Below are 26929 nucleotides of genomic sequence, written 5' to 3' on the forward strand. Positions count from 1 at the left end.
TGATGATAGAAGAAAGTGCCACCAGCATCACAAAAGGAAAGACCCCAGATAGGTAGTTTAGAGTTATATTAATGCTGTAATAAGTGATTAATAAAGAATATTCCAAATGGATCTGGTCCTTAAGACAAGGGAATTCTCTTGCTACTTGGAACCAGTGGAACCCACTGCTCCCAGAGCTGCCCGTCCTGGAATCTCACATATTTGCACGTTGACGTTAATAAAGGACTACAAAGATAATTCAAACAAGCCCTGGGGTTTGGAAGTCACAGTTTCTGCTGCTCGAGGTTCCATTTTCAAGCTCTTCTTTTGCAAAAGCTTTTCAGGCTCACGGTGCATTTTATGGATGCTTAGTAGAGTGACAAATTCTGTGTGAGAGATTTTAGAAACTGTCAGGTGAAGTGAGCCAGCTGGGGCAATGGGGGTTCTTTTCCCTGTGGCTGCTGCATGGGCTCTGAGAGTAATCCCCCCAAGGGAATTCCAGCCATGGTTTGGGCAATGTCAACCTTGGCAGAAACGTGTGCCCTGACGGCTCTTCCGTGAGCGGCTGTACTCATTTGTGTATTTGTGTCATAGCGGCCAGAGGGGAACCAACCCACTTCTCCTGCTGAGTCCTGTACCTCCAGACCTCTGTGCTGATTTGCCCGTCCAAGGGCACACAACACGCCCCCGGATACACGCAGCCTGGACACGCCCCCCCACCTGGACACGCCCCCGCCTGGACATGCCCACCTCCGTGCCTGTGCACACACGGACTCCTGCACCCAAACAGCCTTCCGTGTCCACGGCTGCACATCCAAAGACACCTGCCTCTCAGGGCCTGGTCCAGATGGTGCCTCCTTCAGCAGCACCGTGGGCCTCAGGGTAAGTCATCCTCCAACCCCTCTCCAGGGTTCTCCCTTCCACCTTTATGCTTTCATTGTTCAGACCTCTCTCCTTCAAGGCCAAAAGTTGTTTCCACCAGGATTCCCTTCTGATTCTTCATTGCATCCTCATCAGTACCTTCGTGCTTAATGAGATAACCACGGCTTCTCACCCCATTCACATCTCATTACTTCCTCACACGATGCAGAAATATTTCTCATAGAATAGTTTGGTGTTCTTTATAATGTAAGATGACTATCATGTCTGCTCTTTCAAGCACTAAAAACTTTCCATCAGTCTGTCCTGGTTATGCACCTTAGCGGCGGATGGATTAAAATTTCAGGAACCAAATGTCTGCATAGGAGGGCACATGAGTGCATGTTCATACATAAATGTGAACACACATAAATATATGCATGGGATGAGGCAGTAAGAGCAAGGTACAGACAAAAGAGGCCAACTGAATTTCTTTGGGAGATTGTCTAGAGGGGCTGCATTTGATCCAAACATAAAGCCTTGGTCTAGGAAATGCTGTTCCTCAAATGCTCTTCGTCTTATGCATGAACATGAAGTGCCAAAACCTGTGACTTCCAAACCACAGGGCTTGTTTGAATTATCTACTTAGTCTTTTATTAACAAAGTCAACGTGCAAATTTGTGAGATTCCAGGATAAGCAGTTCAATGAGCAGTCGATTCTGTTGGTTCCAAAGAGAAAGAAGAGCCAGACCCAGTTGGACGAGGCCTTACTGAATGCATGTGATCTACTACTCTCCTCCCCAGGGTTGTCCTAACTGACCAGCAACACTGAGCTGTCCATCACAGCCAGAGGGTGCCTCTCACTCCTGGCCACTGCTCATCCTCCACGTGGACACCCCCAAGGGTGGGCCGCAGTGTGCTCCTGGCATGCAGCTGTTCCCACGTGCTATTTGGTGGCTGCTCAGCCAGTACACCCTTGAGGGGAAAAGGGGGAGCCCCTCTGTAATATTCTTAATGCTCCAGTGGGAGAAACTCTTTCCACTCCGTGCCCACCACTCACATGGTCACAGCCATCCTCCTGGCCCATCTGTACAGGCCCAGGTGTTACCATCTGTTCTGAGTTTTCGAAATGTCAGTGGTGACGTGGGCGGCCTGGAGTTTCAAAACTCAGCCAGTTGTCCGTGCTGCCACCTCTACCTTGAGCTCTGTGTCCATCTGTTGCCCCGCCACCTGGGTCCGTTCCTTCCTGGCCACGCCAAGCTTCCTTGATAAGGCTGCCTTCCAAGAGGGCGACCGGTCTCCAGGATGTCTTTCCCCCAAGCCTGCCCTCGCCAGCCAGCCCTAGATCTGCCACTTGTCACTATACTTTGCCTCTTACCTTACCACTCTTCCCATCTGGGAACATCTAGGGATCTCTGATTTTTAAAATTTTAATCCAAATGTCACTCTCTTTTATCCCATACTAACATATTCCTTCCGAACTTCTGTAACATTGGTATGTTTTGTCCCAAATTTCATTCTTTGGAACTCTGGTCCTATACAATTCTCCAAGAAAAAAAAGAGGGGAAGGTTCCATCACCACCTACATTTAGGATATACTGTCTACGTTATGCCATTTGGGATATTTACAAAGCACGTTTCAGACATGTACAAAGCATGGCTAAAGGCTCTGAGAAGTCCTGCAATTAAAAAAAAGTTTCTGTTAAATCAGCCTGGAGTTTCTCATTCTACACTTGACTGTGGGGCACAGCATTTATGATGTTCTACACCAACTCACTGATGCCCCCTCACCTCCATGGCCACATTATGAATAACTGACCCACAGGTGGCCTGAGCATAGAAACAGCACAGAGGAAGTTTTACTGAAGCCTCTGCTTCCTATGGGGGCAACTGCCACTGGAGGTTCTGGATGTTCCATTTCATAAACCATCATGTTGGGTGAGCTACCAAATTCCAAGAACCCCGCAGCAAGTCCTGACTTCAGTGGGCTCTCCTTGTTGGGAATCTGATCTGTCAAATCCTGAAGGAGAACTCACCAGAGAGCTATGTGTTTAGAATTTCGGTAGGAACGGGCATTGGCCTCACATCCTGTGGTGCCTTCTTTATAACTGGGCTGCACGTTTTCCCCTAGGGGGAGTACCTGGGTCTAATGTGTAGGTAGAGAAATGGGTCCGCCTCGGCCTGGTGCTTTCTCAGTCCCTGAATGCTGCTGCCAGGCGGATGCTTCTGTCTAGGGAGGTCCTGCAGAGGTGGGCCACGGTGGGTGGTGAGAGAAAAGAAGACTCCTTCAATCTGCAGGAATCCCCAGGGACTGGTGGATAAACTGGGAAGGCTGTCCAACAGCTCCCCACCATGGAGCACGTCTCAGATTGGGACAGAGAGGCCTCCTACAACCCCTGTTTCAGGGCACCTGACTCTTAGTTCTAGGAACATTTAGGATAAGTGCACCCTTGAGCCCTCAGTTCAGTAGAGCACCTAGGCCTCCTGCTGGCAGCCCTCTCTCTCTGTGGGTCCTTTCTAGTGCAGAGAACATGGCCCAAGTGCAGCAGGTCCTGTGGCTAGAGGTTCTTTAACGGTGACAGAATTTCCCTGGAAATTCTGTCCCTACCCCTTCATTTCTGTAAGCTGCTTTTAAGCCACATTTCATAAATCAGGACCTGCTGTTACATAAAGCAGTAGTGAAGAGTCCAAGTCACGAAAGGCAACTACATTTCAGCTCCTGCTGCCTCTGCCACCTGGCAGGGCTCCCTCAAACACTGTGCTCAAGGATTGCAAGCATTGTCTGGGCTCCCAGGAACAGGGCTGGGACCCATGACCTATATTTGGGCCCAAGTACAGAACATGTGGGACCCAGTGCAAAATGAACACGTGTGACATTGGTATGTTTTGTCCCAAATTTCATTCTTTGGAACTCTGGTCCTATACAATTCTCCAAGAAAAAAAGAGGGGAAGGTTCCATCACCACCTACATTTAGGATATACTGTCTGTGTTATGCCATTTGGGATATTTACAACGCACATTTCAGAATTGTTCCAAAACTATTCAGAATTTCAGGATGGCGACAGCAGAGCCAGAGAGTCTGGGTGTGGGCATTCTGAGCACAGAGCCCTGAACAATTGCACAGATCATAAGCCCATGAGGTTGGTTCAGCTGGTATCTGCTACGGACCCGGAAGGTAGGGTGCTGGGGACTTAATGGTCTCCCCGCTAAGGACTTCATGGTGGCAAGACAGAACTCACAGCATCCTGGGAAGGCTTCTTTGAAAGCGGGGGGGGGGGGAGGGGGCTTCAGTCTGGCCCTCTGGATGCTCTTTCTAGATTTCTGCCCTCTGAAGCTGTTAGCAGACTTGAGCCCCACTAAGTCTTCTGGTTTGACTCAAACTCCATGCTTTGGTGGGGTTGGGTTCCTTCTTGTAGGCTGTGTCCATTCCTGCTCTTCAGGTTATTTTCACGGATCCGGTTTCTCTGGCTCCAGAAAAATCAGGCTTCTTTTCTACCCAGATGCCATGTCTACTTTTCACACTTGAGATCAAATTTTTCAACATGCAAATATCCAAACCTGACTCTCCCCATGCCCACAAGTCTTCCCGGGGGGCTGGCCCAGGCTGGCCTGCGTCCAGCATGAGCACCTGCCTTTCCATGAGCCGACCCCAAGCTGGATCCGTTTATTCCAAGCTTCTTCTTGGCTCTCCACTCACACCCTCCTCTGCTGTCCCTCCACCGTGTTCGCTGCTCACTTGTCCCAGCTTATCCACCCAGCCCCTTCTCTGAAAGCTCTGCACTTCCCTCCATCCCTGAGCCCCAAGTTCGGATAGAGATGTGATGCCAAAACACTGGAGTTCCACATTCCAACCAAAATTGCCTACTTCACCCCTTCCAACTCCCCCAATGTAAAACCCACACACTTAAAATATTTTCAGCAGGAAAAAGTAGGCTGCTTAATAAATGGGACTAGGAAAAACCACCGTCCATTTAGAGAAAAATTGGATACCTCTTCTTCAAATCGTAAACAAAAATAAATCCCCATGAACTTGGTATTTTAAACCAGAAAGATGAAATTATAAAATACCACATATTTTTTTGTGATCTAGACTTTCTGAGCAAGCCAAAACGTGGGTGTCCAGAAAATCGTAACAGATTGGATTACATAAAAAATTAAGTATTTCTGGGGCGCCTGGGTGGCTCAGTCGGTTAAGCATCTGCCTTCGGCTCAGGTCATGATCCCAGGGTCCTGGGCTCGAGCCCCGCATCGGGCTCCCTGCTCAGCGGGGAGCCTGTTTCTCCCTCTCCTCCTGCTTTTGCTCTCTCTCACTATCTCTCTCAAATAAAATCTTTAAAAAAAATTAAATATTTCTGTAAAATGAAAGACACGGTAAACAAAGTAGAAGGTCAAGCAATGGACTGGGAGAAATGATTTGCAGCATATATAGCAAAGGTTTAAAACTCAGAATATGAGGAGAGCTCTTAATAGGACAACAACCAAAAAGGAAAAGGAGGGAGGGAGGGAGGGAGGGAGGGAGGGAGGGGATGCACAGACTATGAACAGGCTGAAAGAACTGCATAAACTATTTTTTCTAAATACAAATCTGGAAATTAAATGAAATTTCAAAAAAAGCAGCGCCTGGGTGGCTCAGTTGGTTGGGTGTCCGACTGTTGATTCAGCTCAGGTCATGATCCCGGGGTTGTGGGATTCAGCCCCGTGTTGGGCTCCACGCTGGGCATGAAGTCTGCTTAAGACTCTCTCTCTCCTTCTCCCTCGGCCTGCCCCCTCTCTTCCTCCCTTTCAAAAAAAAAAAAAAAAAGCTTGAGACAGTGAGAACATCATTGCTGCCATGAAGTCTGGGATGCCACAGACACCATGGATGAGCCTCCTTCCCGCTGTGAGGACAGGCCTGGCCTAACCACGAGAGAGCCCCTTGGCGGGGGGGGTCTCCTCGGAGCTTTGAGGTGGGAGCACCTCAATGCCCACTATGTTCTGCTCAGCCACATAGAGGCCCTTCTCCCCTGAAGTTAAAAGAAAAAAAGAAAAAAGGAATATGAGCAGGCAACTTATAAGGAGTAATCATTAGCAGACAACAGCCCTTCTCCTTTAAACCAGCCCCTCTGCAGAACAATCCGCTAATTTACATATTTGTTTTTAAAATCAGTATTTCTGGAGGCTGAGTTTAATCCTTTCCATTTTCTTTCAGTGCATCGTTTATTGGATTTACATCCTAAAACTCTTCAGGGAGGGCAACTTTCTTTTTAAAGATTTTATTTTTAAGTAATCTCTACACCTAATGTGGGGCTTGAACTTATAACCCCCAGATCAAGAGTCGCATGCTCTTCTGACTGAGTCAGCCAGGCGCCCCGGGGAGGGCAAATTTTAAATCCACCCTTCTGAAGGGACACCAGTTGTGCGTAGCTGCCAAGTAAGGTGACCACAAAAATGGGGCAAAGGGTGCTGCGTGAACTGTACTATTCTACATTTTAAAGAAGACTGAATTATGTGATAGACTGCCCAGGCAATTATTAAACATATACAGAGGAAAAACACTGGAAGAAAACAAGCCCAAATGGGAACAGCAGATAGCTCCGCAGGGAGAAATGTGGGTGATTGTCTTCCTCCCTGTCTTTGGTTCTGAAGTCCCTGGCCTTGCTGTCCTGAGGGCTGACCAGGCCTGCCACCCAGGTCCTCCTAGCTGAGCCCTCTGCCTGGGGCAGTCCCACAGCACCTCCACCCGTAGGACGTCTTCCACCTGGTGCATTTATAGTTCCTTCAGATATTACCTTCAGGTAACAGATATAACCTTCAGTTACATCCCACAGACGGAGTCTGGCATGCCTTTTTGCTTGCTTCCAATAATGCCCTCAATTTGACAATATAAGAGTTCTTCAAAAAGCTTAAGGCTGATGCTTGTAGCAAACAGGCGGCGACCCGGCGGGGGGGGGGGGGGGGGCGTGCCAGTGAGGGGTGTGTCCCCCGCGCAGTCACGAGGGCGTCCCAGGCAGCGCCTCCCGCTGCGTGGAACCTCTCGCTGGGCCCAGTCCCTGGTCCCCGGTCCCAGCTGCACCATGTGAGTGCATTCAGACGCTGCTCTGAGTCTGGGCTCCTCCGCCTCCTGCTTTGAAGTCAAGGTTTCACTCTCTTGACGAATACTCATTGCTGAAGGCTACCCTTCGTACTAAAATAACTTTCCATGAAATACTCTTGACTGTAAATGCCCTTATATTATAAGAAATGCTCGTGTTTGTGTGTGGTTCTGTCTTGTGTAACTGACTCCACCGGGTTTTCGAGGTGAAAATTGCTCGTTTTTGTCATTTCCAAAACCTGACATTCTTTCACTATAATGTGGCAATTTCTCAGTTCTTTAAACTATTTTTTTCTTTAAGTTCTCATGAATTGGCGGTTCCTGTTTTTCTGAACTGCTTGTCAAAGCCATGTTCGTGTTAGGTTCACAGTCACCCTTGTTCAAGAACTAGGAAACAAGGCCAAAAGTCCCCACAATAAAGTGTGACTTCCCGGCCCTCGGAAGCCTCCCTGCTTGCTTTGTAAGTTGTAATTTGGAGGGACGCGTGTGACCGTTGGTGGAAGGGAAAGGAGCCGGCAAAGGGCAATGTGGGTGAAAGTTCCGATCGCCCGGGGAGGTCCTGGCATGAGGTTAGACAGTGCTCCGCTCACGTTCACGTGGAGACTGTGGCTCAGTCGCCAGCCCTACCCGGGGGACACATCATGCGGCCCACCAGAGCATGGATCCCATCGCATATAGAGATGAAGTGGCTCCTTCTCCCCACCCCCCCCACCGCCCACCCCTCACCCCTTTTTAAAAACCTAATGTAAAGACCAAATTCCGCTTTTTGACCTCCGTGTTTCTGCAGTTAGGGAAAAGCTAAAACAAAGTGAGAACATTCTATTTGCTTAACTAAAGCAGGACTGCCTGGGCACACGCCCAGTGGTCGCCACTGCCGGCAGGGGTCTCCTGACTGGCTAATCCAAGCTGAGCTGGATTCAGGATGGAGACCTGCTCAGAGCAGCCTCCTTCAGCATCTGGAAGGATGTGCACTGTTTTAGTTTCCTAGAGTTGCCGTAACAAAGGACCATAAGCTGGGGGCTCAAACCACAGAAATGTATTATCTCATAGTTCTGCCAGCGAGGAGTCTGAGATCAAGGTGTGGCGGGGCCACGCTCCCGCTGAAGGCAGCCAGGAGAGAATGTGACCCCGGCGTCCCTCCCAGCCTCCCTGGTTTGCGGCAGCCTCACTGCCATCTCCACCTGGCCTTCTCCCCGTGTCCGTGTCTGTGTCCAAACATCCCCGTCTCGTCAGGACGCCGCTCGCACTGGAAAAGGGGCCACCCTACTCCACTATGACCTCATCTTTAATCATGTCTGCCACGACACCATTTCCAAATAAGGTCTCCTTCTGAGTTACTCGAGGGGTAGGGCTTCAACATATGAACTCTGGGGAGACACGATTCAGCCCATAACACACACAGAGGCCTTGACGGATGACTCACGAAGTCTGGACTTCTACTCACTTTCTCTGTCATTTCTTCTGCCAGTGTCTTCCCCCAAACTCCTTCCCCCGAAAATAAACTGCCTTCTTATAAACACATCCGCTTTCTTGCTTGTCAGTGTCGAATTAAAGGTTGTTAAAAGCGTGGAATTCCATAGCTCAAAATCCTGCTGCTGGTGGAAACAGTCCCAGTCAGGAGGTGCCTCTCAGGGACGCTCTCAGCCAGCTGGGCCTCTGGAAGGAGCAGGGCCGCCCAGACGGGGCCTGGGCTGTTATGCCTCAGCGCAGATGTCCTGCCACCCTGGGCTCTGTGCTGCCTTCTGTCCTGCAACGCCAAAGGTGCTCCCCTGAGGGTAAAATCCAGGAAGCCCCTCGGCCCCCCCGGGGGGGGGCGCCCTGCCTTGAGGACAGCTGACTGCTGAGGAACCAGCTGGAGTGGGCGGCTGGCTGTCTGGCCTGAACTCTGGCTCCCCCACTTGTTAGCTCTGTGACCACAGGCTCAGCTTCCTCCCTGAGAAATGGAGATCCTCATGGAGGGTTATTTGGTGACACTTGGAACGGGGCCAGGCCCAGAGAAGACACTGAAACGTCAGCCATGGCCACCTGGGGTGCCTCCGGCCATGGCCAGAGCACAAAGTTTCACTTAGGGGGATTTGTTTAAAAGAATTCTGAGATGGGGTTTGTTTTTTTTTTTTCAACTCTCAATCCAGCTCCTCATCCATCTCTTTTGAAAATAAAATTTGGTGTCAAGCTGGCTATGGGGGTCCTGGACCCTCATGAAGCCCAGGGCGACCAAATCACTGTCAGCTGCCCAATCGCCAGCCTGGGTCAATGGAGTCCCCGGCCATGAGAGCGCATCTCAGCCCCACCGGACCCTCAGGGTGGCCCTCACCACTCTGGCCTGGGGCTTCACTGGGCACAGGAGCCCGTACGCGGTGCCTTCCCTGTGTGCCCGCCTGACCCTTGGATGCCCGCACAAGCACAGGCCTCACCCCCAGGATTGGGGAGAAGGGGAAGCGTGGCTAGCCCAGCAGCCCCGAATGCAGGGAGGGAACACACAACCCGGTGCTCTCAAGAGCACAGAAGTGGTTTAACAGTAAAAAACGATTGTGATGGTTTTTGCGGAAAGTAGGAAAGAAAGGAAAAAGATTCATTCAAATACCTGCTTACATTTGCATAAAGAAACCCTGGACAGATAAGCAACTGAAGAGTAGGGTTTCAGAGGGGTGGTCAACGGGAACTGGGTAGGAGACGGGGGTGAGAGTGTGCTTTTCGCCTGACCCCTTTGTATTTACTTTCACTTTCGAAACTTATTCAAAGAATTAATTAAAGCAGGAAACTCTATCCCCTATTCATATTTGCAGATTAAAAGAGACATCCTCTATGCTCATCTCGAAAGATGCTGAGAAACATCAGCTGAAGGTCAGTGCCACCTTCGATGAGGGCCCTTTTCCAGGTGAGGTGCCCCTGGCAGGAGTGCGCTCCCCACGACTAACCACAGAGCTTCCAGCAAGATTCCTTGAGGTCGTGGAAGAGCTGCTAAGGCAGGGATTCCAAAAAAGTTGTCTTCCTTTGGGAGTGATTTATTTGAACGATCCGAAAAGGCTTTAATCTGGTTGTGGTCTTGGAAAATAGAATCCCACACAAAGCCCGACATTGGCCGGTTGGGGGTTCATGGTGTTTTGGGATGAGGCTGGTGAGAATTCTGGCTCTGCCTTGGTCTGTGCACCCCAAAACTCTTGAGAACTTTAGCCTGCTTGTGTGCAACATGAGTTAAGAGTTCCCAGTCCTCACGGGATGGATATGGGGATTGAACAAGTTAATGGATATAAAGCAGCCAGCACACACAGGGCCTATGGAAGATACTCCATAAATATTAGTTTCTCCATCCCCTATTGCTGCCAGGAGGCCCTTTCAAAATTGATTTACCACATACACTTTAAGCAGCATGGTTAATCTCCCCGAAGTCCTGCACGAGATATAAATTAAAACCTCCAACATGAGAACTGGGGGTCCCCCCTTTTCCACTGGTAGAGCACTGAGTGGCCGTAATGATCTTTGGAAGCTGTTTGCTCAGAAAGTTCTGGAACTCTCTCCTGAAACTTGGAGAACAATTTCCATTTTAGTAAGAAGTCCCTCTCTTGCCACTCACTGGCTATTCATTTTCACAGAGTGGTAGAAATTAGAGTTGGAAGATTCTGATAATTTTGGCAACCAGAGGGCAGGTGGAGGTGGTGATGAGCCAAGAGAAGACTGCACTCCATTAAAGGCTATGTAATGACTGGGGGAGGCAGCCATCTGGCCCCTCTTGAGTGACCATCCCTATTCTGTGCAGGTGCCCCTGGGGATAGACTCAGCGGGTGAACACAGAGCAGGCGATACCCACTTTGGGAAGGTGAGACGGTGACTGGGTGACTCACTTTCTCACCATGAACGTTGTGATTTGCAGTCACCTCTTGTGCTGCTGGGTGGCAGTCTGCACTCACTCTGGGTCTCTCCCCTCCCTCCGCAGAACAGGCCCTTCTGGGGACTTCAAAGGGACCGCTGCACAGAGACAGCCACCCATCTGTCAGGCCGGGCTCGGTGATGCCTACTTGAAAGGCCTGTCTGAAACGAATCAAACGCATCCAACCCACAAACCCCGAGGATGTGACTCTGTATAAGCAACTAAACCAACAATCCCCAACTGAGCGTTCAGATGTTCTAGATGTTTAAGACTCACTGCTAGCATCTAACAGCGGACCTTAGGGTTTGTGAGCCTCACGGAAAGCTGCCAGTATTTGAGGATGGGGGAGAGGTGAATGAGACAGAAGGAGGATGGCCATCCACCCATCAGGAGGAGTCTGGCTGAGCGTCTAAATCATCAGTACCTGCCCCGTTTGTCAGTGGGGTCACACAACACATTTGATTTTGTGACATGTTTCGTCACCCATTCATCTGCAACACGGAAACCTGTGCAGCAAGGGGAGCTGTTGGTATTCAGTGAGGTGCCCCAGAATGATAGATGTGGGCAACCTTGAAGACAGTCCCTAGTGGAGTGCCACGGGTCTCTGCTCTCGGTCTACACTGAGCCAAAATGGTCTTATGGTGAACATGGAAAAGGGAGGGACACCTCTCTAACTTGCAGATGATATCAAGCTTCATATTTTATGTTAGAGAATACCCAGGCCAAATCTAGGAGGTTAAACCAAAAGTCAGTACCCAGATGCAAAATGCGGGAAAGGTGGCTTTGCACATGTCCCCACACAAAGAGGCCAGGATGTTGGCCAATGGATGGGTGTGTGGGCCCCAAACCTCAGCCTCGCATCCAGGACAAGGCAGGTCACTGTGCTCATGGGAGGGGGGACGTCGGAAAACTGTGGTCCGTGACCAGAAGGGCAGCCCGGGGTCAAGGTTGCTGAACACCTCAGCACCCACTTTCGGGAACTGTGGGAAGAAGGAAGAGCTTGAGCACAGTGGTAATAGCTAGGCGACTGGAGGGGCTCAGCGTGGAAGAAGCTGAGGCTTGTGTTATAATTCAGCAGTTTCTGGGACAGAAGAATTGCCCGATGAATGTTAATGAGTGTGCTGAATTATGACCATAGTCATGACCACGGATATGACTGAATAGCTTCAGGGGGCAGAGCACTTCCTAAATGTGGAAGTGCCAGAAAACAGGCTTTGGATTATTGATGGAACAGCTTCTCAGTCGGTGCTTTGCAGTGATGGGCTGGGCTGTCTCCGGAAGGAGAGAAGGGGTTTACGTATAGATTAAACAGCCCCTTATGGGGCTCACGTAGAGGGACTGCTGGGGTGGGCAGTGCCCTTTGACCCCAGAGAACTCCTGATACAAAGTAAAGAGCATCTGCGTAATGGTGATGACCCCAAGTTGGGTTGTTGAGCCCTCACCATGGTGGGTCACCCCACCGTACTGTACAGACGATCAGAGAGGCTTGGTGACTCGCTCATGGTCATACAGCTAGCCAGGGGGAGCCAGGAGCCTACTCTAGCTGCCTGTCCATACAGAGAGAACCAAGCAAGACACCAATGCATAAACCGACTTCCTTTCAGATCTCCACTCACGTGGAGGGACCCTCAGAGACCACCCCATATACGTGAGGCCCCTTGCCCTGCCCCACTTGCATCCCCCTCCAGCAGCCCTTCTAACAACCACATTTGCTTATCACCTGCCTCCAGAGGTCTCAGTAAACACCTGATGAATACCGAATGAATACATGAAGGGACAGACAACTGAATCCCTCTCCCCTAACTCTATCCTTATACAGCTCAAGCTGCCCCTGGGCCTGGAGAAAACGGAATGTGGAGGCAGGATGATGGGATTCCTCGGGCGCCCAAGCTGGAGTGGACGGACCACGGCTCGGGGGAGATCGGGGGCCCCAGAGAAAGGTGTCTGTGGTCGGGAGCACACCGCAGAAAGGCAGCCATTCCACTAACAGCAGTTAATACTATTGAACACCTACGGTGCGTGGCACTCTGCTAAGAATTCTCCACGCAGCGAGCCCTTTCATCCTCAAAACCACCCTTGTGGCGCTTACTCCTCTCTCCCTACTTCCCAGGCCAGGATGCACAGAGGTTATGTGGCCAGGAGCTAGGGGAGCAGAGGCGGTTTCCTCACGGTGGCCCATGGCCTCCCGGCAGCCAGTCAGTCCATGGGATAGAGCAAACAGTGTGGTGCCTGGGGGCCTGGCTTCAGGGGAGGGAAACGGAGTGTGCCAGCATCCCACACCCGTGGGAGGACATCATTTTGCTGCATGTCGTGCTGCAGTGGAACAGGGCAGGGGAGAGGGGGAACGTGGGCCTGGGGCCTGGGTTTGCTGTCTTCTGCCCATTCTGCCCCGTTCCCCACTGTTTGTGTGCTTCCTGTCGATGATGGCTGAACATGGTTTAATTCTTGTCCCTTAAAAGGCCAAAAGAGTCAAAAGACACACTTGGGGGGTGTGTAGGATGACAGTGACAGGGGCCGAGCCTGAGACGTCCCTTAGGCCAACCTAGTCCGTCCCCGGAATGGCCCCACACAAACAAAAATAAGGATGCCTCTCCCCAAACAGGGAAGTTCGTGATCAAATACCACAAGCCCAGACGGTCTAGGCGGGCCTCACCCTGAGGCCCCCGCGCCCAGGAGAAACCAGCAGACACCTGGCGGGAATGTTCTCGGTGTCGGGTGCCCAGCCTGGGCCACCTCCTGGGCAGGTCGTTCTCCAGGCACTGGAGGCCCTGAGAGCCCACTTGAGGTTTTATCCCCAGAGAGGGGGACATTGAGGCTTACACTAGTGGCCCTGGTGGCAGAGACGTGGGAGCCCCACCCGCCTGGCCCAGGCACTCTCCGCCCCTTTGACGAGTGGCTGAGAGCCAGGCTCAACTTGACCCCTGCGCCCCAGGGCCACATCCACCCTCAGGGTGATGGCCCATCTTTCAAAGCTGCCCAGATTAGGAAAACATGCTCTATCTAGATTCGTGCTTTCTAATATGACAGCCCCTAGCCACATGTGGCTATGTACATTTAAATTTAATTAGCAATAATCGTGCCTCAGACAAACCTCATTAGCTACGATACTGCCACATTTATATTTAAATGAATTGAAATAAAATGTAAGTTTAAATTCAATTCCTCAGTCACACCAGCCACCTTTCAAGTGCTCAGAGGCCACATGTGGCTTGTGGCTGCACCGTGGCACAGACAGCGCACGTTTTTATCATCCCAGAGAGTTCTGTTGAACAGTGCTGTTCTGGAGGTCTTGGGGAGTCACAAGAAGACACCATGTGACCTCCACAGGTCCCCCGAGATGGTTGTGTTTCTGACTCTCCTGCTATCACCGTTCTCCCCCCCCACCCCAAGGCCAAGGCCGAGGCCGAGGTGGGGGCCCAGGTTAGGAGAGGCCCAGCAGCAGTCAGCAGACAGGATGAGGCATAGACGGGGTGCCCCCAGCAGACACTCCACAGGAGGAGGAGCCTAGGGTCAGGGACAGACCACCAGGCCGCGCAGGCCCCTCTGGCTACAGCGGGAGTCCGAGCAGCTCTGGAGCCCCCCACCCACTGAGTCGCGGGTGTCGCACGGCAAGGGTGGCGGCCCCCTCACAGAGCAGACTGCCCCGCCCCGGTTGCCCGGCCCCGCGTAACCCTGAGATTCTGCGATGACCCCAGGAGCACTGCGACACACAAGCGTTCCCAATAATGACAGAATCTGAATCTTCCCTCAGCCAGGTTGAGGGGGTAATATAGTGAGCTTAAAGCAGATCTAATATACTTTAGAGATTTCGAGAACAGAGGAGTGTTACATCTTTGATACCTTAGCACCACAGACTGAAATTTGTACCCACTAAACAGATCAGTTGGATGAGTAGAGCAATTATCGGGGAGACAGGGGTGACAGGAAAGCTGGCACGGGACAGACCTTCCCCATCATCCTCCCCGCCACTTCCAGAGGTGATGTGAGTGTCCTGGCTGCTGAGGCTCTACAGAGGGGCTGCCAAGGCTCACAGGCCCTTCTGTGCTTGCTCTCTTCCCTCCCCGTGCCAACCTCTGCATCATACTCTTAAAAATTAAATGTTTTCATTTATTTTAAAATCAGAAGAGAAACCAGAATATAATCAAAATGAATATATAATAATGAATCCAGTTTGAACAACATTCATCTTTACACTGAGACAGTCATGATATGCTCTTACATGAGGAGGGGGCCACGAAGGCTAAGCACCTAGAGTCCATAAAAGTCACTGTGCAGCCCTGAGCTCTTGCTCCTTCTACCAGAGGCATAAAAGGCAGCTCCACACAAAGGGAACTGATGTTCCAACAGACCATCTTAGTTGACCTACAGATTGAATTTCAGCAGTGATTTCACATACCTCCCTCTGCATCACGCAGGTAAGCCCACTCCAAAAATAGTCGCATCTCCAGGCAAAGCACCTAGCCTCCCAAAGCCCTGGGACCATTTGCCTGCTCTGCCATCCTTAGCGCTGCCTTTCTTTCTCCAAGTTGTCTCATGATTTCAAGGAGCCTGCTGGAGATCCAGCCATCACCTTTGCATTCCATACAGGAGGACAGAGGGAAGTGGAGGACAAAATGTTAAGCCTCTTAGATGTCAGGCTCCTTCAAGGAGCTGTCCTCAAATCACCACCCATCACAGCCTGTGTGTTTCATTGGCCACCCCATCTGTTCATGTGAATTTTCCCTCAGCAAAGGCATAAATGTACCACGTAATGTAAAGGAGCTGGAGGGGAAGACGGAGGGATGAAGCAAGGCTCTGAGATGGTGCAAAGCAAAGAAAACACAGGAGGGGACTTAGACTTAGTCCAAGGCAGAATTACAGCAAACACTCCCTGCTGAAAAATCCATACTGTCCTCATGCATCCTCATGGCCCTGGTTGTGCCACTAGATAATGGGGTCATGTAGCGGAGGGTGTGACAGGTTCACCTTCTCTGTCCTTTGATCAGGTTGAATTATGTGAATAAACTCCACGTCCTTGGAGCTGAAACTTTTCTACTTCGGCCATTCTGCTCTTTGCTGGAACACTGCCGAACCTTTGAAGCCCAGTCTGTATCCTCGGGGCTGGAAGGGCGTGGTCCTGACTCAGGAGCTGACTCTGGGAAAGCTGGCTGCAAGGGAGGGGGTGAGTCATGAACCCAGACATAGCTGAGATTCCTGGTATGTGCTCTGGGGTTGGGTGGGGAGGGGGAAAGAACACTAAGCTCGGACTGCTTTTCTTGGAGGCAGGAGGTGCTACAGGATGTGAGGGTTCCCTGCCTCCCTGCACCCGTCCCCTGGGGCACTTACAACAGCCTGACATTATTGGGCTCATGTCTGTTTCACCAGAAAGACATGAAGAGGAAAGACCTGGTCTGCCAGTTCACCTCCGCATCCCTGCGCCAAAGAACCAGACTGTTGCGTTCAAAATGAAGCTCCTCTCCTTACTAACAGTGTGATTTAGCCATTCCCCTAACCCTTCTGTGTCCCAGCTTCCCCATCTGAATGATGGGGACAATAATAATAATAATCTGCCACACAGTTCTGTGAGGACTAAATAAGGTCATCTTTGCAAAGCATCCAGAACAGTGCCTGGCCCTAAGCAAGCACTCCGTAAACAAAGCAGTGTTTGAATTATCATTATTTTATTGGGTAAATATTAAGTATTTGCTGATGCATGAATGAACAGAAATCTTCTTTCTTTAACTATTAATACCAAAATCAAACAAGTGATTTCTGTCCCTTTGAACGTCCTCCTCCACGTTGTTCAGGGCCCTTGAAGTCAGTCTACTCTCGATGACAGCAATGTGGTTATTTCACAAAGTAGACCCTGATCCCAGAGGAGCTAAGTGACTTGTCCTGGGTCTAGTCATAGGACCGAGGATGCTGTAAAACATAAATCTAGCTGTCTTCGGGAGCACTCTGTTGTGGAGACTGTTTGTTGCCTATCCTACATCCATTCTCCTCTACTTCCTGTGTTGTCAACAACCCCCAAGTTGTCGGGGCTGCAAAGTGCCTAGTTAAAAAACTGCATTCCCCAAGCTGCTTTACAGATACAGTGGCCAATAAAAGATGTAGGCAGAAAGGGTTACTTGGGGGTTCTAGGAAAGCTCTTTAAAGGAGACTGACACCTAGGATGCTTAGACTTCTGTCCCCCACTTTCCTCTTTCCTCCTGTGTGGAATGCAGAGGTGATGGCTGGAGCTCCAGCAGCTTTGTTAAAACCGTAAGACAACTTTAAGGAAGGAAGCCACTGCTAAGGAATGCAGAGAAGAGAGATGAATGAACTGGCTGGCCAATGAACTTTGCCCTGGACAGCCTGCTTCCAGTCTTTTTCCGTCTGAGAGAAAGTAAGCTTGACAGTTGCTGGAAGCACTGCTATTTTGTAAGGTTTTCCTTTATATCTGCCTAAATTGATAGAAACCAATGCATCCCTCTCACACTCTATAAATGACTTGTCCAGGGAGAACAGCTAAAATGATGCCTTTATGCCTTTGCTAGAAATAGTATTTTAAGTATGATACATTTTTGAAAGGGCAGCGTGGAGGGAAAGGCTAAAAGCCTCCATGGCAGAAACCCTTCCTTGCAGGGTAATCGAACCTAAAAGCAAAGGATAAGCAGGAGAACCACAATGGATAAGATTTGCCACTGCCATTAGCTTTTCTCTCGTATACGAAATGCAAGAAAACTGCGTGTTTCTCTCTCTCTTTCTCTCTTTTTTTTTAATCAGAGGAATCATCTGAGACCAAACAAGCCTCCCCACCACTCCTCCTTCCTGCGGACCCAACTTCCTTCTGATCCACTGTCGGCTTCCCCTCGCCTGAGCTCTGTGGTCTAACCAGAACCCTCTTGACATTGTGAGGAGCCCAAGCTCTGCCCCACAGCACCGGGCCAAGCACATGACTGCCCTGCCACGGCACTGAGAGCGGAGAGGGTCCTCTGGGTTTGGGGACAGGTAGCAGCTGCAGGACAGAACTGCCCACAAAGTGGCACCATTTATAAAGGGCCAACACGACACGGCCATGCTCAGCGTGCAAAGCCTTGACTTTCAGAAAGGAGATGTATAAAGCCCCCGATGCTTTATGTTGGCAGTGCAGTACCAGAGAAGGCTGACTGAACAAAGGGACACATTTGGCACTACTTTCGGACCCCTACAGGATGCATGTGAAGATTTAGCTTCTGAGGCCCTGCATGATCTTGGATATCTTCAGAATCGGCAAGGAAAGGCCACGTTATGCTCAGCCTGGTTTTAGTTTTAAGTGTATCTTACTTAATATTTTCAATATGAGTCAGCTCCTTATACTAGGCTGATTCTCAAACAACCAGAAGGTGACTGTAGCTGCCTTTAGACAGGAAGCATGGGTACAGCGTCCAGCTGCTTCCACCCCCGAAGCTGGTCTGAGGCCAGTGGTCCTGGATTCTCGGGCCGGTGGTCCCAGTCTGCTGGATTACAGACAACACTCTCCTGGTCCCCTGCCTTTCCTGACTCTCCTCTCCTGATGGAGGCAAAGGCGCCCCCCTCAGCCACGCACTCCTCAAAGCAGCTACTCCGCCTGATTCACCGGCCTGGGACGCGTGCACCTCGAATAAGTTGAGCAACTGGCCGTCCGTCCTATCTTCCAGGGTGGGTATGTGTGTGCGTCAGGGGCCGGGGGTTAAAGGAAATGCACAGAAAGATACTACCATGCGGTTGGGCTGAGGGCGAGGGGAGCTGTCCTCACTGTGATGATGTTGGCAAGAGAAAGCATGATAACCTCGATGTCGGTGACAACATCTAGTACCCTGGGTCTTCCTGGAGAGAACCAGGAAGCATTTCCCATTTACCTAATCAACAGACGTCTTGCAAATGCAGAACATGACACAGATGGGATCTCACTTCAGAAGCACGAGAGCCAATTCTTTACGGGTGCCCCCAGGGCCCAGGGCCCAGGTCGAGACGGAAAGGTGTCTGGGTGTATGTCCAAATCAGTGATTGTGTACTTAATAGCTTGTAACTGGTGTGCTCATCATCACTGATCTTTACAAGGACCCAAGAGGCTGGTACTATTATTAACTCCATTTCCCAGTGAGGAAGGTGGGACACCAGGAAGCTAAGTTGCTCAATGTGAGGGTGAGCTCTCTGTATGGCAATGGGTGGTGGGGCACCTGTCAGGTACCACGAAAACCTCTTGGCAGGACATAACGAAAGCCCGCATAGGGGTGCTGATGAACGGTGTGGAGTGGGAGACAGGGCCAGCAAGCAAAAGGCCAGTCTCGAAGCTGAGGGCGCCATGACAACAGGGCACTGGGCCATTTCCGAGTGTCATCAGACTGTCAGCATTTTCTTTTTGCTGCAGGTGTCCTTTTAAAATATCTGCTCTGTTTTCTCTTGTAGATGGTTTCCCTTTTTACTCCCTGCCTGCATCCTCACTTAGAATCAGCATCTTTTGGTAGTTGGAAAATATGACAAAGCAGCAAATCATATTAATGAATGCTCTATTTTCAGACCTGCCTGGGTCTTATTTCTGGCCTTTTTAAATGACTCTCCTGATTATAAAAGTGATCATATCAGTTCGCCACAGGCTTATTTCTCATGGGTAAGCGGTAAATTGACTTCCAGCGTTCGTACAACTGCCCGAATTCTACACGAAAGAATACAATCAATGTCTACGATAAAATCAACCACTTCAAAACTACTTCCCAACGGCGCTTATCCAGGGGGATTTGAAGACTCAGGACCCGGTGAGGAACACATGTTGACACCTGGCATGTTCTCTGAAATGGGGACAAGAGAGAGTGCTAGTGTGCCCAAACCACTGAGGCACTGCCTAGGGCATTTTGCCTTCTTGGGCTCTTCTCTCCAGGAAGATGGCATTTCTCCGAGCGCTTACAAAGACTACTCACCAAGAGAGACAGACTGGGCTGGGCTCCCACCTTGGAAACCCCTATTGTCTGCCTTGCTGAGGCCCCAAGTTGGTCCTGAGATGCTCAGCCTTGGAACCGCCACTGATTACACTGAAATCACAAGATCTTGCTTGGGAAAGTCATGCCACTAACTCAGGGGCCACAAGCCCAGATGCCTTCAGAGTCCAGGTAAGAAGGGAGGCAGACAGAGCTAACACTGAGGGGGTCTCTTCTGTGCCCAGACCCTGTTGGAAGCACTTGGCAAATGCTAACTCTCTGAGCCCTCCCAGTGGCCCTCCGAGGCAGGCAGCAACCATGGTCCGGAAGCCCCAGGCTATCAGAGCCTTGCACACATTAGGGTTCAACAGGGCCCATGATCCAAAGAATAGGAGACCCCATAGTCATCTGAACACAAAAAACAAAAAACAAAACAAAACAAAAACCAAACCACCACCAATCCTGGGCAGGCTAACAGAATTTGAGGGGGTTGAGGGTGGATTCAAACAGGACCACATGTGGCCTTTGAGCCACCAGCCTGCAACTCCAGCTATTTTTTTTTTAATTTTTCATAACATTCTTCTCCGTTTATAAGAAGAGTAAGGTTAAAGGGAGGTTTTCTTCCTTGGAATCCTGCGCTCTGATGTTAAGGTGGCGCGCGCGCACACACACACACACACACACACACACACACACACACACACACACACCGCCGCTGTGTGAAACATGCAGAATGCCAGCTTCAAAGCTCAGGCCGTGACCTCTCCCTGCGCCCGCTCCATCCCTCAGCAGGTGTGACGTCACGGGACACAAGCTGCAACTTCAACCCTGGGCGATCCCAGCCCTCCATAAACTCTGGATTTGTAATTTAACATTGTAGGCTTAACCGGTTCTGTCAAGGCAGGCCCTAAAAATGAACAGCAGCCGAAGGGGAGGGTCCCGGCAGAGGGACCCCTTAGCAAAGGGGCCTCGCAGGCGCACACACAAGAGCTGGGACTGAAGCCGGGAGGGGGTCACCACACAAGGGAGGTACTCAGAGTTGATTTTAACCGAAGACCAAACAGCCAGATCCTCCTGGAGGGGCCAGCCAGCCACCGTGCTGGGCTCGGGGGCAGATCGCTTGTTCTCTTAGAGCAGCTCCAATTTTAGAAATCGGGTGCTGACTCATTATTAACCCAGAAAGCCCACACACTCAAATGACTCTACTGAAAAAGCTCCCTGTCATACCCTGCTTACTGAGGTGCAGGTTTTTAAGCAAATTCAAAAAATGTTTATCACAAGGTATTTATGACATTTTAACCGTTTCATTTACAGTAACTAGAATGACATTTAAAAAAAATGTTTCCTGTATTTTACTTGACTGTAAAGCTAAGCCTCATCAGAATAGTAACAGGTTGAGAAACACATTATCAAGGTCATATCAGGCCTTAAGGACTCAACAACCCAGTCCTGACCCCCAGCCCCCCGGCCCCCAACCCCCCGGCCCCTCACAAACTTTCTTTCTGACTTTACCACAGTTTGTGACATTCAGTCACAAGTGAAAAGACAAGACATAAAATAAGTTCCCAGAATCATTCATAAGCTCGTAGACAGGGAAGCCAAAATTCTGCCTCTCTATTGTATTTTCTTGCACTAAAAACTGGGCAGCTCAGACCATGCGGCCAGAAATTTCTCAGGGGCTGTCTTTCCTCCACCTCTGAGAAGCGGAAGCTGGCCCAGCCTCAGCACCCCTGGGTTAGCACCAATTCACCCACTTCCATCTCTCAACTTCACCATGGCTCCAGAGACGAGTCTGCAACAGCTTATTTTCCAGCCCAGCATCCCTGTCTCTGCCGGGACAAACACAATGTACCACGAGGATTGACATTCTCCCCCTTAACCACCGAGACAGCAGGCTACCGCACAGTAGCTCTGGGGGTGGGGGCAGAGGAAGCAACTTTCTAAAATTAGGGATCCCCCAAGTCTCAAGTGCAGTACCCCCTCCAAGATGTAACAGCTTTAACCCATCCAAGACTCCAAGGCAGACAGTAGAAATGATCGTAAAAATGACAGGAACGTACTCACCGGGGAGAAGCCGCTGGCTCCACCTTCCAGCCGCCAAGCCGCGAAGGTCTGGGGCACACACGGGCTCAGGCACAGCCGGCCTGGAATACTAGCCCAGGCTCAGAACAGCCAGCCAGTCACTATTCCCCTCTATTCCTGAACATGTCCCCGTGGCTGAGACCAAAAAAAAAAAAAAAAAGAGAGAGAGAGAGAGAGAGAAAGAGAGAAGGGGGGGGGAGGAAGAAAAGAAAAAAGAGGAAAAAGAAGAAAAAGAAAAAAAAGGGCGCACACCTCAGTCTTCGTTCTCATTGGAACGAGATGACTCATGCTGACTCACAGCCACCACTTCCTCTCCGACATTCTCTTCATACTTGTGAGCTGGGCTGGTCCCGTTCCCAGGGTCTCTGCAGCCCTTCCTGGAAGAACAGTCTTCTGACCCCGGCAAAGCCACCCAAACGCTGACCTCATGTGGAGCCCCCGGGAGCGCCTACACAGGGGAAATGTTTTATTTAGGAGATGTGAACCGCAGGACAACAAAATGCATGAATCTCAGGTGCATTTGAATTTCAAATATACACTGCAATTTTGTAATATCTTGCACAGCTCCCATGAACCACTTGCTCGTTTCAAGGCATTTCAGGGAAGGGAGGAGAATGGAATATGGTCTCATTCCTTAAGGAGGTTGGGTCTTTTGCCCTGGCAAGACTGATTTCAGGGCATGTTTTCTTCTGCATATCTTCCTCTGACATAACAGATCATGGGATCTAAAATCCGGATCTCTTCAAAGCTGTTTATGAGCAGGGTGTGTGCTCTGCTTTGGGGATTAAGTGGACTTCCAAAATCTTTTCTATCCGTCTTTCAGACTTCAAGAATTCACCAGAGATGAATATTTAAAATCCCAAGAAATGAAATGAAGGTGTAGCAATCGAACTTTTAAAAGATTGTTGATGAATGTTAACAGGCAAGGACAGAGAATAGCCTCTGCCTCCCGGTTTTCTCTGGAATGATACCGCGGGTGGGGCAGTCTTCCACAGCTTCTTGCATTTTTAAATTATGAGACGCTATGGAGGAGAGCAGGATCCACGTGATGGATCCACGCCTCCCGAGAAGCCCAGAAGGGCGGCTGTGATTGCATTAGGATGACCATGGTTTCTGGAAGGTCACACACGCAAAGCCATGCATGAACACTGATGCTCTTAGACACGTTTTGACTTAGTGCCTATCTGAGACCCCTAAAGGATATAGAGAAAATAAGGAAACGATGTTTTGTCGGAAGACAGAAGACCCGGGCAAGGAGCATCTGTGTGCAGTGGACCTTACCCCAGAGGGGTCAGAAGACCCAGTTTCCATTTACAGCGAGGTTTGTCTTGGGGGAAAATAAGTACTTGTTCAGTATTCTATTAGGTTCTTTTAACAGGAAAATCAGGGCATTTTCTATCAGGCCCAAGTGCTTTGACTTCCTTGTGAAAGCTGCAGGGTGCCAACTGGCCAAATATTTTCATTTCTGGCAGGGTTTCCCCCCCCCCCCCCCAGGAGAGAGGAAAGCCTGTTGGTTTTCTGGAATTTAGGGCTAGCTTTGTTGTGCCATTCATTGCAGTGTTTTCTCTAGGGGAGAACAGGGAATGGGGATGGGGTCAGCAGCCTCATGAACAGCCTGAAGATGGGGCTTCAGCGAGGCCGTAGGTCATCCCTGAGAGACATCTCTTAGCCTGTGGGGATCCAGTAGCCATGGGAGATCCACACCGACGCCAGGAGTCTGCAAGGGCTCTTGAAGTAGGGGCTCTGGGTTGTGATTTTTGTCCTATATGTAGAAAGCCAGACTTTATTTTATTTATGAAGACTTGTATTAAGTCAACTCATTAATCCCTGGGAGGGAACTAAAAAAATATATCAATTAAAAAAAAATCCCCAGGAATAAATTACAGAAATTTGAAATAGTTGGGAAATGTAGGTTCCAAGTGGCGGCCACAACCCTCCTGCTGGGAAGACCCTGCCAGAGGCCTCATCACTTTAGTAGTGGTTTCTTCCACAGCAACACTGTTACAATGAGCCTTCTGGAATATTCTAGGGCAAGGCCTCTGACATGAAGCTGGGCCTCTTCTCAAAGCAGCAATTTGAGCTATCACTGTGGAAGGTCACTGCAACTGTGTCCTCCCCATATAATGCTGCACTGAATAATCCTATGAATGCTGTCTCTTAATTCCTGATTGAACTTCCATCCAGAGCTCTTCTCATTTGGGCTGGGAGGTAGGGAGAGAATATTAGTGGGAAGGGGGAGGCTATTTCCAGCATATTCATAAATAAAACATTCATTAAGGCATACCAGTAGCACTGCTTCCCATAATTGTTAATACAGAATGTTCTACAGTGGATTCTCTTTCAACTGGCTAATTTCTGCATATTCCACCAGAAAGAAAACAATGGTGACACTTGGAATATGGCTACATGGAAACACTTTTTAAACATCCACATGTTCTTTCACCAATGAAAATAGCATTGGAAAATTTCATCGAATTAGTAAAATAATGAAGTTTCACTCCTGAAGAGTGCACAGTCTGAGGACAGTGCTTTCTAGCACATCATAGGATTCTTATAAATATCGATGGCTCACACTGAAAAGTATTTGTTAGATGTTAGTCATTCTTCTAAACATGTACAGGTATTCCAACTTCTGATCCTCAAAGGAGCCCTCTGAGTAAGGTCATCCCCCACTTTCTAGCAAAGACTGAGGCACAGAGAGGACCAGGAGCCTGCCCAAGGTTGCAGGGCCCAGATGGGCACCCAGGCCGCCTGGTGTCAGAGCCACACTCCTAACCACCAGGCCACATGAATTCCCACAGAGAACCTTTAAAAGAACCTTTGCACATATATCCCCTTACATCATGGTATATTCTCCCCAATTCTGCAGATGTGTGTAAGGTAGATGTTTTTTCTATTCATCTGAGAGGTAAATCAAAATCCTAGCCTTGGAATGACCTATCCCGTACAACAGTAAGAATTCTCACTAATGGAGACGGCCAGTTAGAATCACCCACCGACACATCCCAAGAAGTACATGCCACCAATGTCTGCACAGAGAGCACTCCTCCCAATCAGGGGCATGATGGCATCAGGGAACATCCCTCATGGTCCTTCCATCACTTATGCAAACATGTGTCCCCACCACCCTCTTTCCCAGGAGAGGATTCATCCCCTTGTTGCAAATCTAGCATCTCCCCTCACTCCATCCTCACTTCTTCCCTAGGATTTTGTTCCTAATCAAAAATAGGCCTCTTCCCCCCAACATCCTTAACCTTTTCCTGTCTGTGGACCTCAACACAGGCTCCAGTCACTTCCATCCCCCAAATACCTCCCCTGCCTTTGACCCCGTGGAGTAGACCCATGGATGCCCGCCGTTCATCCTCTCTCTCCCTTGTTAGTGACACTTGGTTGGGATTGACTCTACCCCCATACCCAGGGCAGAGCTTTGATTAGGCTAAGCAAAACAAGGGAATGTCACCCTCTGTCACTATGACTGGTTCCAGGATGGGCTCCCAGGCCTATGTCAGCGAGGGTCTGGCTACCTCTAATCACACCGATGGGGTAAGGGGTGCTCAACTGGAGCAAAGCCCAGGACTATGGCCACTGCTTCAGGGATGACAGGGAAGAACGCACAGAACTCAGGAGTCTCATTCTTACTCTTAAGTTTCTAAAGTTTAGGACAGGGCATTATGAAGAAAGAAAAAAAGAGATATGGAAAAATGGGTGAAGTCAGACAACAATACATAGTTGTGCAGGTTGTACACTGTGCAACCCCAGAGAGTAAATTTACATAGTCCATGATATGCACAATCATATGTGGCAGGGCTCATTGTAGCACCTACCAGGTGATACCTCCCTGAGACCATATAAGGATCCCACCAGCTGGATGGTAAAGAGAACTGGGAGGAAAGAATAGAGAGAAGAGTCTGAATCCTGCTCCCGCACAGTGGGCTGGGGCCGAGAAGCATTACCACTAACCCCAGGGCAGTCCAGGGACACCTGTAAATGATGAAATAAGAGTTTAATTGGCAGTGTTTTTTTTTTCTTCCATGGGGGAACTTGAACTTGATAGTGGATCTTAAGTTAGATGGAATTTATTCTGTAAAGCCATGAGAGCGGATGAGTTCACTAGAGGAATGAGTGTAGGAAAAGGAAGCAAGAACCGAGCCTTGGGTCCTGCAGCTTTTGCAGATCAGGGGGTCAAAGGAGCCAGCGGAGAAAGGATGGTGAGGGAAGATGGGGGGGCAGGGTCCAGAGAGGCGGGAGGGAATCCAGGAGAGTGTAGTGCCTGAGGAGTCAAGTAAAGAAGGTGCTCTTAAAAGAGCAGAGAATGAACACCTGTGTAAGCACAGCTAGGCCACAGAGGTGGCGGCTGGAGAGCATCATGGATTTGGTGAGGGAGGTTGGTGTTGAGAGGAGCTGGTGAAGGAACCAAAAGCCAGAGAGGAAAGGGGGAGAAAGGTGGAAGACAATACTTTCTGGAAATAGCTATCACTGGAGAAGGAAATGGGGTCCAGAGAAATGTCCTTTTTTGTTAAGAGAAATAACACCTTGCCAGGATGCTTACTGGCAGAAATGACTTACTACAAAGGGAAGTGCTGATAACATAAGAGAGGACCAGAGGGAATTCGTGGAATTGGGAGGAGGGACCAGACCTACCGTTCACAGGGAGGGCTTGGCCCTGTGGGATGGAGCCCTCCACGGCGAGGGACATCGACCAGGCGAGGAGGGGCCGCTCTGTGCATATTGCATATGCTCTTGTATGTTTCATCATTTGTAGTAAAAGAAGTGACATCAATTTTTTTAAATGTAATGACAAGTAGTACACAATTATAGTCTTTCTACTAAAAGCCTTAAATAATTACAGATCAATAAAAGTTCCCCTTGATGAAGAGGTGGCATTTTCCACTAAGGTAATGAGGATGGCTGAGAGGGATGGAGGAGGAGGGATTTAGGAGAGAGGAGAAAAGGCATGCGTTTGTAAGAAGGGGAAAAAAATACTAGAGAGAAATGTCTGCGGTGGCACAGGTTGGATGGTGGATGAAGTCTAGCTTCCCCAAGAGGTTGGTGTGAAAATATCAATGAGATGGAGTGTGCCTTGCTGTGGGGCTAGACCCCACGGATTGACTCCATGGGGATGAGCCTCTCTCTGCACCAAGCTGGGGGAGGCCGGCTGTGCTGAGGGCTGGGCGCAG

General features: G+C 49.8%; 1 long non-coding RNA gene across 3 annotated transcripts in view; it reads right to left on the reverse strand.

The window, feature by feature from the left end:
- The window catches only part of LOC114219635 (uncharacterized), a 264586-nt gene extending 242645 nt beyond the window's left edge, over positions 1 to 21941 (reverse strand). For all 3 annotated transcript variants that reach the window (XR_015768932.1, XR_015768931.1, XR_015768930.1), the window contains exon 1: positions 21735 to 21941. This is a non-coding gene — a long non-coding RNA (uncharacterized LOC114219635). The remainder of the gene's footprint in view (positions 1 to 21734) is intronic.
- Positions 21942 to 26929: the final 4988 nt, after the last annotated feature.

This window comes from Eumetopias jubatus, unplaced genomic scaffold (genome assembly GCF_037043125.1).
Source record: "Eumetopias jubatus isolate StellerSeaLion01/CBP00866 unplaced genomic scaffold, mEumJub1_p1.0 scaffold_9, whole genome shotgun sequence".
Lineage (NCBI taxonomy): Eukaryota > Metazoa > Chordata > Mammalia > Carnivora > Otariidae > Eumetopias > Eumetopias jubatus.